Genomic DNA, 12,316 nt, shown 5'->3' on the forward strand with positions numbered 1-12,316 from the left:
AAACATATTAAATTACATGATTATAATTACTACTATTAATAATTAAGCAGCATTTTTAATGGTTTAGCTGGTCAAGGTTGAGCTAATCATAATTTGGAAATAATGAAACGTACCAAGATACTTTCCACCACTAATATTAAAACTGGACCAAATAATTAAATTAAGGCTCAAATATTCACTTGATATGTATTATATGGAAATCAGTTGTTTCTTTTTAAGTACAGATTTGCTGTGTCCATGTAGGCTACTGTATATGCCCGTATATTATATCACCATATAAGCACGATGTTTAACCAGAGCTTTGTCTCCTATAACAAGTCCTCCCTGCTCGCGTCGAGCCTGTCTGTGTCTGTGGTTGTTTTCTCAGTGCTCTTGATGGCTGCTGCTGACAGATGACAGACTGTCAAGGGCCTCTGATCACACAAACAGCTTCACCAGCACACTTTCACTCACTCTTACACTCGCTTTCATACACCCAGCTTGACTGGCACTCCCACAGAATAGATGAAGATGAAGGTTATATGAAAATACTGCAAAGAGGAAGGGTTGAATATTCGGGATTGGACATGTTTTCTTTAGTAAGAATCCCATCTGTCTTAAAAAACCATCTGTATTTTTCTTTCAGTATACAAGATAACTTTTAAAATGGCATTTATTAGGTAAGAAACAGGATGAAAGAGTAAAATAATATATGTTTTATTCTGTCAGGGAAGGAGAGAAGGGGTGGTCCACAGGTTCAGTTTTTCTATTTGACCTTTGTCCTTGATGGTGTAGTTTTACATTTCAGGTTAATTGGTGCAGAGATGATGCCTGTTTATATGTGTGTGTGCTTCTATGCGTGTGTGTGTGTGTGTGTGTGTGTCAGGGTTTGGGCCAATGCCTGTATATCTCTGTCTCCCTCTCTCAGCCAGGTGCATGGCAGTGCTGTAGAGCTTTTATCCCAAGCAGATCCCTGAGAATGTAGGGAATTTCTCCCAGATGCTCCTGGTCACAGTGCCCCGGCAGCTCCTACTCTCTCACACACACACACACACACACACACACACACACACACACACACACACACACACACACACAGATACACTCATACTCACACACCCCTCTCTGCCGCCCCCCCCCCACTCAACCCCCGACACCATTGACAGACACAGCCCAAAGAGCAGACACCTGGCTTTACATGCACACACAGACACACACCCTGGGGAACTTGAGGGAAAGTCAGGGATCAGCAGAAACACTCTGGAGAAACAGGAGAAGACAGAAGGGACCAGATGCAAGATAGTTCTCAACAAGGGAGAAAGGGGTACGGGGCGGGGGGGGGGGGCAAAAAAGTGAGATGGAAACAAAGACAAGAGGCAGCGATTGAAAGGTCAATGTAACTGACAAACACTGAAATGTGTCAGAAAATTCACATATAAACCACTCAAAAAATGAAATACTGCATCAGTTATGTTCAACATCATGGTCAAGGTCAATGTCGCAGCTCGTTTTTGCACGTCATTCAACTTCTTTCTCCAAGATGTTCCCCATTTAAAAAGTGAAACAAAGCGTCAAAGTTTTAAATGTCACAATAAATTACAAGCGTTGCAGAGATTCTGGGCGGTAAAGAGTTAACTGACTCTCACCGTCTGTCAGCGAGGGCGCGGCCTACCTGTCAGTCAGGAGTTAACACCACCTGAGAGTCCTGTCAGCCTCACTTCCTCTCCTTTCTACCACCTGCCAATCAACCACCACACCGCAAAACCACACCGTGTGTGTATATTAGAGTGTGTGCTCATCCCTATACGTGAGTGTGTGTGTGTGTGTGGTTTATATATGGATTGAAAATAAAGATAACATAAGAATAATAACAAGAGTTTGGGCTTTTACTGGATGTCATGCCATTTAAGGGATTGAAATGAATTGAAAGTGAAAAACGTGTGAAACACTCATCAGATAATGTGAAAACAAAACACTGTGGCAGAAACAGAAACCTGTTGCTCACAGCTCTTCCATGGCATTTCTCCTTGTTCTATCACTGACTGGCATGTGCGATAATGTCTTGTCTCAATTCACACGCTGAAAGAATGAAAATCATTTAGCTGGTGGGAAGAGAATCCACATGCTCCCTCCATCCTAACACACACACACACACACACACACACAGTCGTGCACACACACTACACACACACTGCTCATTATCTAAACACTGCAGGATATGGTTCTCCACTCCTCTCCTCTTCTTTCTCTGTCTGTGTCTACACCTCTGAGGCCAAGGTAAACACTAGGTGTGTGTGATACACTCATATCTCAACACACTCACACACACACACACACACACACACACACACACCTCTCTTCCCCCTGCCAATTCCCCAGATGTGCTTAAACCTAAAGGCAGGTGGTGTGTGTGTGTGTGTGTGTGTGTGTGTGTGTGTGTGTGTATGTGTGTGTGTGTTGGGAGTGGTGCAAATCGCATCATATCCACTGACTCCTCCATCATACCAAACTCATTGTTGGCTCTAACGAGCATAAAATCTTCATATTATACTTTATGTGAATCCAATTGATTATCTAGAAAAGAACAAACTACTTGTTTGCAGATACTGCCTCAAAAGAACAGCGTCTGTCCCTTGTTGTCTTCAGCGACCACTTGAACAAGTAGATTCAGCTGGAAGAGGCGCAAGAGATTGAAAACAAAAGAAAATGGGTTTGAAGACAAAGAAAAGGAGTTCAAAAAGACGGCGGGTACAGCTCGTCTGCTGCGCTGCAGCCGTGCAGCTGTGTGGTGTCTCTGTCAGTCGGCTGGTCTCTGTTTCACACAGAATTCCTCTGCAGCTCTCTAATAGGTTGACAACCCCCCCCCCCGGCCTCACAACGCTGACCTGCTATTGGTTCCCCCGGGGGCCTTGGACCTCCCCCACACTCGGACAGATACAGACCCCTGCACTTTAGAGTGTGTTCATGGATGTGCGTGGGTGAGAGAGAGAGAGAGCGAGAGAGAGAGAGAGAGAGAGAGCGAGAGAGTCGGTGTACACCTGTCTGCAGTTGTGCTAGTCGTGTTCAAAAGAATGTGTGCGTAAAAGGAATCTCCTGTGAACAGCCGCTCAACACACATTTGTCACTCGTGTGGAAGCAAAAATAAGGCAAAAAAAAAACCAGGCGAGGGAAAAGATGAAAGTACTGGCAGAGCTCTGTAGTTTAGAATCTGTCCTGTTTTATGCTGCGGTCACATCCTGTGGGAATAACTGTCTTTATAAAGCAAGACTTTGGAAGTGATCATGCATGCAATCTCATTTTGAAACCAACAAGATGCTGAAATTGAAGTTTTCTGGTGACCTTGGATACTCCTGGTCAGCTTTGTAACACTTAGACACACACACACATTTGAGTCCAGAGTGTACAGAATGCCGAACACACAGCAATGTCAGTGTGTCCTGCCATTGGACTGTGACAAGGAAAAACAGCACGATAAAAATAATACTCGTTGCTTTAATTCACCCCCTAAATGGCACATGGACAGATGTGAAAAAGCCCACAAGCAAATTGTGTTGTGCATCTAAATCTCCTTGTCTAGTTTGTATTTAATTGACATTCCCTCCCCCTCCTCTAAGGTTTGTTCCACCTCTCCGGGCAAGATGACTTACACTGTCACCGTTCTACATCTAATCAAACTGGTGACCTCTCGTTACCCCCAGGTCAACCCGGCCCATCTTCCACCTGAGCAGAGGTTTGATCAGTTAATTGGATGTAGCTATGCAGGTGTGCAGGACCTTTAAAAGCTGATAACCCACAGCAGACTTTTTCACAGGCAACATTTTCATGTGTCAGAGCAGAAAACAATAACAAAACAATCACTTCCTGGTCTGAATGGGCCTTTTACACATGTGCACGTTTTGTTTACAGTGCAGTAGCAGCAAAGCACGAGTGCAACTAATAACAACAATGATGGCTCTGTTCAAAGTTTGTAGTGCAGTGTCATGGGAGAACAAACCATGGCCATTATAAAAGCCTGTTGATTTGTTTATAATACTCCCCTTGGGTTCTGCTTGGCTCCTCTGAGTCAGAATATTTCAAAAATAAACTTTTGATCGTTCATCACAATTTGGCTTATCTGACCTTTCAACTCCAAGGAGCCACATGCAAGTTAGTTTTGAATTTATTTATTTTTTTATATTCTTGGAAAAATCACCCATATTAATTAAAAAAATATTAACACAATTTGGCATCTTTGTGATTGTATGTACACAGCAAATATATACTGTATTCATACTGTATATAGGTTAAGCAACATTTTTTTTCTTCTTATTGCTTGTTTTGGCTACAGGCTCAGCAAAAAGAGGACCAAAACTGTCCAACATCTGTGGATCAGACTGAACAGAAGTTCATGGTTCAGCCCCAGACTGAACCCCCAGACTGTCAACAGGAGCCTGATATGGGTAAGACTCTAACTCTACCACTACGCATGAACCTGGGAGGACACTGCTTGCTTGTAATGACAGTAAACTTGCAGCCAGACTGCACCATCATCAGTAAACAGTTCTTTTGGCCCAAGTAGGATGTAATAGATCACGTGGAGGCTAAGATGAGCAACAGTGCACAGCTATTCTGAAGCTATATTTTGCTGTCTGTTCATGAGATTTAACCAAAGTAATAGATGAAATTATCATGCAGCAGTGGCACCACAGTAGACAGGTTTGTACTCGGTACTTACAGGGTCACTGCTAGAAGGAAAATAAATGAAGGAAGGGTCAGAGTGGAGGGTAGTACAGAGGACAGGAATCTATCATGGAGATTGGCACTGACAGGAGATCTTACAACAGAAAGAGAGCGGAGGAGAGGATGAACGAGTGGAGGGTTATCTGTTGCTTCAGTGCTGCTGTTAGTAAGAAGGTACGGCCAGCCACATGCTAATAGCAAAGTATAAAGCCTTAACCAAAGATTACTTGATTGCATTTCCAGTACATAAATCCAGCAGGGACAGGGAGACACACTGTACTGAGTCACCATGATGCTGTGAGCCGCGCTAATTAACACAAACAGGAAGAGGGCAGATGGACGGAGAGGGTTGGAGGGGTGAAATTAAAGAAGGGAACATAAGGACTCCGCTCTTTGGCTCCACACCGAGTACTTAACAATCTCTCCATCATTGTCATGTCATCACTCAATTAAAAGATTAGGCCATGTTTATTCTTTCTATTAGCAAGATTTGGAAAACATCAACAAGCACTTATTACCAAGACTCACCGCCTCCGGGCAAAGCCACTGCTAATTGTAGTGTGTTTGTGTGTGTGTGTGTGTGTGTGTGTGTGTGTGTGTGTGTGTGTGTGTGTGTGTGTGAGAGAGAGAGAGAGAGGGGGGGGGGAGGGAGAGATGATTCTCATGAGACAATAAACTGTTTGTTTTTCTAAAGTTTACTTAAAGAATCTCACTTTCAGCGATTCCTTTACTAGGGTGTGTTAATGAGAAACTTACGGTTCTTAATCAACACCAAAGGCGAGGGCTAAGCCTGCGCTCTTTTGGTGGACTGAATATCCCTGTGACGCACCATGAAATGAACAGTTTGATATTTCACTTTCTTGCCAAGAGTCAGATGAGAAGACTGATATCACTCCCACATCTGTTTGTTAAATATGAAGCTACGAAGCCAGAAGACGGTTAGCTGCTTAGCTTAAGGCTGGAAACGAGGGGGAAACGGCTAGCTTGGCTGTTTCCCTGCTCCACGAAATACCCTGCGTAAAAATTACAACAGAAGTTCATTTGTAAGATTTCGAGGTGGCAGAGTTGTTGCCTTTACACAGAGCCAAGCTAGCTGCTCCCCCGTTTCCAATCTTTGTGCTATGCTAAGCTAACCAGCTCCACTCAGCTAGAAAGGGATTAAGCGTATTTCCCGACAGGGTGCCACAGGGATGATTCCTAAACCCCAGAAATAACAGTAACACTGTTGTTCTGAGTTTTTAGTTAGATGGCTGAAATAAGATCGAGTTAACACGAACTCTATGACATAAAATGTGCATTAAATATCCCAGTCGTGATTTCTTTAAGCTTTAACATGTCTTTAAAAAAGGCTGGTTGCAGACAAGTGGCTGAACAGTACATATCAAACTACAAGTTGGAAGTTTAGCAGTGGTGATGTTGAAGTCATGCAACGTTGGCGTAGTTGGTTTACAGCCTAACATTAGCTTTTTACTTCTGGCGATTGTATTTAGGCTTCAAAAAACATAAAAGTTGTTTTCATTTTTGATTTAGATTATCATGCTGAATAAAATTTGTAAGTATCATAAACGTTTGTCTGTCACAAAACCTTTTCTGCACTAATCCAAATCCTCTCGCTCAAGGCAGACTCAGACATGAGAGTTCACAAATGTTGGAGGCAGTTTGCAGGTATATGTGTGTGTACAGTGTGTGTGTGTGTGTGTGTGTGTGTCAGTTTGACCACATCAACATGATAAGCAGGTAAATTTGGAAGCATAAGATAAAACACCTCAACCCGTCTCTGTCTCTGAGTCACTAACTCCTCTTTTCTGTCTTCCTATCTCCTTGTCCTCTCTTCCCATCTGTTGTCTGCTTAAATCATCCTGTAGGGTCCAGATAGGCATCTCTCCCAAATCTCAGACAGGACACACACACACATACACACACACACACACACACACACACACACACACACACACACACACACCGCCACCACCATCATACACTGCAGAGCCAGTGAGTGTATGCCCATGTCTGAGGCTTGTGTGTCACAGTGTGTGGGTGCACATAAATTTGTGTGTGATTGAATCTCAGCAAATAAGATAAGGTCGGTGCTACGATGATGCTGTTTGTGCGAAAGTGCAAGAATGTGTTGTGGCAGTTGTGCGTGCACGCTGGTTTTCAAGCACACAGTACGTAGATGTGTGTGAGCAAAGCAGGAAGCAAACTGCTCTGCAGCACAATGCTGGCGATAAGGGCGGGTGCATGTGTGTGTGTGTGCGCTTGTGTGTTACCAGGGAGGTGGGACGGGGTTCAGTGGTAGGACACGCTCGTCCATGCTGGTATTCGTGAGAGGCTCCCAAATACCAGGGCGGGATGTGGAGGAGGGAGGTGGTGCGATGGTGGTGGGGAGTTGTGGCAGGGAAATGCCCAAATCCTGGTGTTTTATCTCTCTGGGCAGAAATGAACTGGTACGAAACAGTGCAATGAAATTATAGGTTTACGTCCATAATGTATCTCCAGCGTCCCGTTTCTTCCTGTAGGGAGACAAATTTATTTGGCAGATGTTTTGGTCCAAGTCCCTCAGTCTCTGCACTGATTATCGTTATCAAGCTAAAGTTCAGCTCCACAAAAATAGAGTAAATATCTTGAGACAAGTTGAGCCAAAGCCGACCGCTGACCGGTTCACATTGAAGCCAACACACGATCAGACTTTTGTCCTCATGTGAAAGCTTTCCTCTCTCTTTCACTGTGATTACAGCTGCTCTGTGCCATACTGAAATGATTCTTGTTTATGGAGATAAAGAAAAGTATTATAGTTTAATTAATTAATTAATTAAGGCGAATTACCACTGAGGTATTCACAGTCTCAGAAAGACATCCTCAGTATAAATAAATAAAGTAAAAGTTGAGGCATTTAATGTAAATAGTTAATCTTTATGTTAAAGAGAGAATTCAGAATATGCAATATTGGCTAAAAACTTGTTACCATGCATGTGTATAGGTACATCTCACACAGTATATGTGATGTTTCTTCTTTCCAGTTAATGTCTTCTACATATAAATATATATATATATAGTGTATATATATATATATATATATATATATATATATATATATATATATATATATATATATGAAATAAAATCCTTTGTTCCTGTTATTACAGTGATTACTGGGTGAGTTCTTACCTGTGTTTACCTCACCTGATCAGTCAGACACTAAAGTCTCAGTAGTTGTCATGAGTCAGCACTAACAGTAATGTGTGTGTGTGTGTGTGTGTGTTGTGTGTGTGTTTTAGTGTGTGTGCATCAAACGGTAAGCCCGCCTTTCTCTGCGTGTGTATGCTTGTGTACCTAAGATTACAGTATATGGCAGTATTCGGATGTGTGTGTGTGTGTGTGTGTGTGTGTGTGTGTATGTAGGGGCATGTTTTACAATATACATGGGGAGCCCATTATACTTGTGGAATCCAACAGCTTTGTGAGGACCAAAATGCTGGACCCCACAAGTTTAAATGGCTGTCTGTCTGTGTGTGTGTGTGTGTGTGTGTGTGTGTGTGTGTGTGTGTGTGTGTGTGTGTGTGTGTGTGTGTGTGTGTGTGTGTGTGTGTGTGTGTGCTGCAGCAGGTGTCAGTAGTGACAGGGTGGAATGTCTGTGTAGACTTTGGCTCTGTGCTGAAGTGTGAAGTGATACTCAGCTCTAACTAACACTCTCATCCTAATTGCTGTTGCTCGCAGCTGTTCTTCAACAACACACACACACACACACACACACACACACACAGACACACATAACACACATAACATCTGTACTTTATATGCACATGTAAATCGTATAAACTCAGATATAGCTGAGCTAAGAATGAACACAGCACAGGGCCACCAGCAGTGCATTGTTATCAGCCAATCAGACAATTTGAAATAAATGGTCCATTCAGTGATGCAAGAGACACCAAAATGATCCCCCTTCTGAAAGACAGTGATGTTTTTCTCACACATATGAACCTGTTTGGGAAGCGTGAAGAAGAGACAAGTCGGCGGCTCACCTGTGCGTTTGTGTCACGGTCCATAATGACCTGCGAATCTGATTTGTCATGATTTTTACAGCCTGCATCATTCCCTCTGCTCGTATATGTTGTCACCTTTGTATCTGATGTTGATTAAAGAACACAGAGCCCAGTAACACACATCACACACACACACACACACACACACACACACACACACACACACACACACACACACACACACACACACACACACACATACAGACATGGAACAGGAAGAGAATGATGAGGCAGCTGACAGGAGCAAACAAAAGCTGTGCCCCTAAAAAAACACACAAACACAATGAGCATTGAGAGAGCTGAACACACACACACACACACACACACACACACACACACACGAGTAAGAGAGTAGCCCCAATGTAACGTCAGCTTATCTGCAAGAGAGACCTTACGTGTAAATCTGTGCATTGGGCATTTAAACCCAAAGCATATCCTTCCTCCTCCCACCTTCTTCTGCAAACCAAGTGTGTGTGTGTGTGTGTGTGTGTGTGTGTGTGTGTGTGTGTGTGTGTGGTGAGTGAGTGAGTGAGTGAGCAGGCAGGCATGAGACAGAGAGAGAGAGAGAGAGAGAGTAAGAGAGCTGGTTATTTTTTATTATTTTTGAACAAGTATGAAAACAAACAATCAACTGCTTCCTGAGGTGTGTGTGTGTCTTTGTGATAGTGGCCAAGAACATTATGAAAACATGTGTGTAAGGTGCAAGTGTGTGTGTGTGTGTGTGTGTGTGTGTGTGTGAGAGTGTGTGTGAGACAGAGAGAGAGAGAGTAGCTTATTCATTATTTTGAAAATGAAGATGAAAACAAACTTAACCGTTTAAGGCTTGAGATGTGTGTGTGTGTGTGTGTGTGTGTGTGTGTGTGTGTGTCTCTTTGTCATACAGTTTGATACTTAAATGCCACCTGTTGACAGTTATTTACCCACTTACACACATCCACGCACAAAAGCATGATCCAAAACACTAGGGGCTCTTTATGTTTGGTCCAAATTATTGATACAGTGAGTGTGTGATACGCATCAGGCGGCGTGTGGCACCGCGAGGTGAAAGAGAAGCCGAACAGAGGGATGAACGGGGGCGAAAGGTAAATATTTGGTCTAGTTAAAGTGCTGGTGTTAAGAGTGGTGGAGCTGTATGTTTGAAGCCTCTCTCCCCTTCCAGTGTGTAAACTTGGCTTCCAGATAAAGACTCGGCCCTGCTCGACTCCGAGAGATGAAGAGAAGGAGAGTGAGGGAAGGATAACAAAATAAACACCAAACAAATGAAGGAGTGCCTCTCTGCGGCGGCTCCTATCTCTATCAGAAACATTTACTGTTCCGTGGCACAACAAATAATGAGGTGACAAGTGAGCAAAACATAAATAGCACTGCTGCAGTGCGGACCCACACGGAAGACAAAGAGAAGGAAACAAAAAGTGACGCAAAGGCAGAAGGCCAGCTAACACACTGATGAAAAGATCAGCTGAGGAAAATGTCAGTCCTGCGAGTCTACAGCTCTTTATAAACCCACGTCTGAATCATCCTGTAAAAATATGTGTTTTGGCCGAGAGAGAAAATGCAGGAAAAGGTGATAAAATGAGGCATTACTGGGAAAAGGGGATAGATGAGGACAGAAAGACGCGGGGGGGGGGGGGCAAAGAGACGGAGATGTAAAGATAAGAAAGCGGGACAGAAAATGGAGAGGTTCAGCCGGGCCAAAGATGGAGAGATAGCTCAGCCAATAAGATCCAGAGTGTGAAAGAAAGAGGCTTTCTGTGGAGTTCAGAGAGGCTGTCAATCCCAACGAGTCCACGCTCCAACTGAATATTTATTCAGCAAATAGAATAAAAAGAGGGAGAGGAGGAGGAGGAGGAGGAAGACGGACGGAGGGGAGTTTCTATTTATATTCACATGTACCGCGGCTGCTTAATATGAAGAGATTTGAAGTAACCAGATTCTGCAGATCTAGTATGAACCCGCTTCCTATCTGTTCATAAAATGACCATCGACGTTTTACATCAACTTGTAATCCCGTCAACAGATGAGGAGGCAGAAGCTACTTTTGTGAATGTGAGTGACTCTGAAGCCCTCTGCAGTTTGTATTGTGTGTTGTAGAAATTTATTCTGGAATATAAATAAAACATACGCTCACCGAGCACTTTATTAGGAACACCTGTACACCTGCGGCAGCAGCGCAGTGAATAAAGTCCTGCAGATACAGTCCGGAGCTTCAGTTAATCACATCAAACATCAGGATGAGAGAAAAATGTGATGTCAGTGTCTTTGATGATTGTTGGTGCCTGATGGGCTGGTTAGTGAAACTGTTGATATTATGGGATTTTCACACACAACAGTCTCTAGAGTTTTTATTCTGAAACAAAAAACATAAAGGACAAACATGAGCAGCAAATTGTGTGGATAGAAACGCTTGTTGATGAGAGAGTTCAGAGGTCAGAGGCCAACGACCAGGCTGGGTATTGGCGCTGACAGAAAGGCCGTGGTAACTCAGATAACCACTCTTTACATCAATGGTGAGCAGAAGAGCATCAGAATGAACAACACCTCCAAGCCTGAGGAGGATGGGCTACAACAGCAGGTGTGCACAACTGTATTACTCCGCAGATCAGCTGTTTGAGTCAGATAGAGTTAAGCGTAGCTGTGCTTGTGCGTAGGAATACAGTAGTGCCACAGTTGAAAAATGTAGTTCCAAAGGAAAGGGCTGTTTGACGGCAAGATAAAGCAGTGAAAATATTCAAAATAAAACATACACTTAGAAGGATATTAGCTTTTTTTCTGTGGGTATGTTTTTAAGTGGCTTAAACATGTTTTTTTTGCTGATCCCGTCCACAGCAGTTCATCACTCAGCCTCTGTGCCGGTGCTCCTGCTGCTTCTCTAAACTGGGAGCTGATCCGAATCTACTGCAGGTAAACACACTGACTACAGAGAAGGACCTCACACAAGTTGACTTTGTTTTGGAAACGTTTTTGAAAAAGCAAAAATTGAGCAAATAACAAATGATGATACAAATTATTATTATTGTTTATAATAAACTATGTAACCTTATTTAAAATCATTGATTTCTTTATAGATACCTGATACTTGATAATGTTCACCACAAACTGAACTACAAAAAGCTATGTACTTAATTATATTAGTCTTGATTGAAAACATAGGTTAAATGACTTTTATTTAACGTAGGCCGTACCTTTTCTCAGCCCTGAGTAGCGTCTGCAGGTATTCCTCTCAGGCTGCATTCAGCCCTTACAACCTTCACCAATAAGCCAGGGCCGTCTGTGCGTAACCTGACAGGCAAAAACCAGGGGGGAAAAAAAAAGAAGAAGAGTACTTGGCGTTATTCCTAAAATCACAATCTCTTTTCCCATGCACCCCCAAAGCAAATGTCCACCAGAGTTGCAATGATCTCTCAGCTGTGCACCCAAAATACAACGCAGCTAAACAAGCTAATGTGATACACAAAAATTCAATATTGAAAATTCACAGACTTCACAAAAGTCCATTTACTCACCTCAGTATTTATTCAATAAAAGATCGCCCACTTATTTGACCTAGCAGCCTCCACTCTCAGGCTTTATTG

At 43.0% G+C, this 12,316-nt stretch overlaps 1 long non-coding RNA gene across 1 annotated transcript in view; it reads left to right on the forward strand.

Annotated features, from left to right (window-relative positions):
* LOC130167504 (uncharacterized) overlaps positions 1-12,316 on the forward strand; it is a 70,364-nt gene that overhangs the window by 39,638 nt on the left and 18,410 nt on the right. The window contains exons 3-4 of the long non-coding RNA XR_008827298.1: positions 4,307-4,418; positions 11,571-11,645. This is a non-coding gene — a long non-coding RNA (uncharacterized LOC130167504). The remainder of the gene's footprint in view (positions 1-4,306; positions 4,419-11,570; positions 11,646-12,316) is intronic.

This window comes from Seriola aureovittata, chromosome 4 (assembly GCF_021018895.1).
Source record: "Seriola aureovittata isolate HTS-2021-v1 ecotype China chromosome 4, ASM2101889v1, whole genome shotgun sequence".
In the NCBI taxonomy this organism is placed as follows: domain Eukaryota; kingdom Metazoa; phylum Chordata; class Actinopteri; order Carangiformes; family Carangidae; genus Seriola; species Seriola aureovittata.